Source organism: Fulmarus glacialis, unplaced genomic scaffold, assembly GCF_000690835.1.
Source record: "Fulmarus glacialis isolate BGI_N327 unplaced genomic scaffold, ASM69083v1 scaffold4109, whole genome shotgun sequence".
NCBI lineage: Eukaryota > Metazoa > Chordata > Aves > Procellariiformes > Procellariidae > Fulmarus > Fulmarus glacialis.
In genome coordinates, this window is record NW_009231232.1 from 1,439 (window position 1) to 3,387 (window position 1,949).

The following is a 1,949-nucleotide window of genomic DNA, read 5'->3' on the forward strand; positions in this document are numbered from 1 at the left end:
TGGCTGGAGGTGTGCAGGGACCTGGGCACAGCTCACCCCACTGAAAGAGCTGGTCCAAACGCCTGTTCCCAGTATCTACTTCACCCCTACAGGCAAAGGGACTTCATCGGGAAGGAAGAGCAATGGAAGCAGCAGGAAATAAACTCCTCCAGATGTGCTGTATTTGCCTCTGCTGTCCAGAAGGGGTGGCTGCAGATGCCACCTTAAGTGGGACTGCAGGTGGGATTCCCATCCCTTCCGTGGAGACCCTGGGCAAAAGTTCCTTTAAGTTCTAAGGAGACTTTGAAAACTTTTTTATCTCACAGGCTGCTTCAGTAGCATAACCTGATCTGAAGCCTACCTGGAAGCCCAGCAGAAAACTTCCACTAAATTACTCTGTGGCGTTTATCAGGTGTTTGTTTTTTTTTTTTCCTTCTTGTGTGCATTTGGTGGTTTATGTTAGCAGCAGGGAGAGCGTCGAAGGGAGCACATCTTTGGATGTAGCCAGCCAGACCACAGCACCCTCAGCTCCTGTTGCAATCCCTGCTCTGTCAGAGACCCCCCTCTTCTGCTGAGTCTCCAGCCTCGCCCGTCCTCTCTCCCTCTGCAATGCAGGGACAACCCTATTAGCTACCTCGCAGGGGTGTTGTGAAGTCAGGAGTTGCTCTTTGAGGAGAAGTGCTGTATGAATGTTCAGTATTTGTGTTTTGAGACGCCACGGGTCCTTTCTAGGACAACAGTGCTTGAATTGGTTTTAATTTAGAGTACGTTTTTCAGTAACCATGCAGTAGTTAAACCTATTTGTGTGTTAAAATACCTGGGCGGTATTTCAGGACAGGTATTGATTGCCTTTCGCCAGCAGCCCACTGGCCTCTGGAGCTCGCCGGGAAGCAACAAGAAGCATCTGAGGGCTGGTGGTCACCTCTTGACTTGGTGCTGTAGCTTGGGGGTCTGTCCTGTCGTTGAAGCACACGTAGGACTCCTGCTAACATGTCTGAGCGTTCAGCTCACGCATGCAAGAGCTGAGACCTCTTTCCTTTCATTTTGACCTTTTCCCCCTCATTTTGGGCACACAGTCTTTGCACATTGTGTTGCACATGCGCCGCGACTCCTCACCCAGCGAGTGTCTGGGATGTTTTGCAGTATTGACATTTTAAAAGGTGGTTTGCTCTAATTTTGGAGAGCTGTCAAATGCACAGTACCCATTGCATGGTGTTTGCTGCATAGTGTTCAACAAGAATTTGGGGGGGGGTTCCTCCCCTCCAAGCCCTAACAGGAATGAGCAGTAAGGTCCTCGGTCACCTTCAAGCCTGGGGGAAGCCACCAGCTGGTTTCAGTGACTTTTGGACCAGGCAGACACAGGCTCCCTGTTCCCACCAGTGTGCTTCTTGCTGGGAAAGTCTCCGAGCACCTCACTGTGCCACCTAAGCAGCTCTTCCCCAGCCTGCAGCCCCTGAAAGCTGGCAGGTTTGGGAAGAGTTCCTGGGGCAAAGTGGCCGGAGCTGGCTGGGAGCCAGCAACGTGCATTGCTTTTCCTCGGAGTGATGCTCTCACTTCAGCACGTCAAAGCATCATCTGCCGGGAGATGACCGATCCTCTCTCCTCTTCTGCCTCTTGCTGCAGATGAAGGTGTGGCTGTGGCGGGTCGGTGGCAGCAGGGGTGGGCAGGGAATAGGGATAGGAATATCCCCGCTGGGGATAGGGAGGGAAGAAGGGCGAGGGTGGCAGCTCAGCAGGACAGATAATGGCCCAAGCCACTTCCACCCCTGCCCCAGCCTTCTACAACGGCCTCAGCCCCGTAGCAAAAGCCACTCTTACCGCGGGCAAACTCAGGAAAGCAGCTCCCCCATCCTGGCCCTCGCAGCCCCGGGACGGCTCTCACCTTGCTGCCCTCCGTGGAGCTTTAAAGACCAACGTTGCAGGTTTGGGGTGGTTGGTTTTTTTTTTTTTTGGTTTGTAATTGAGCACTT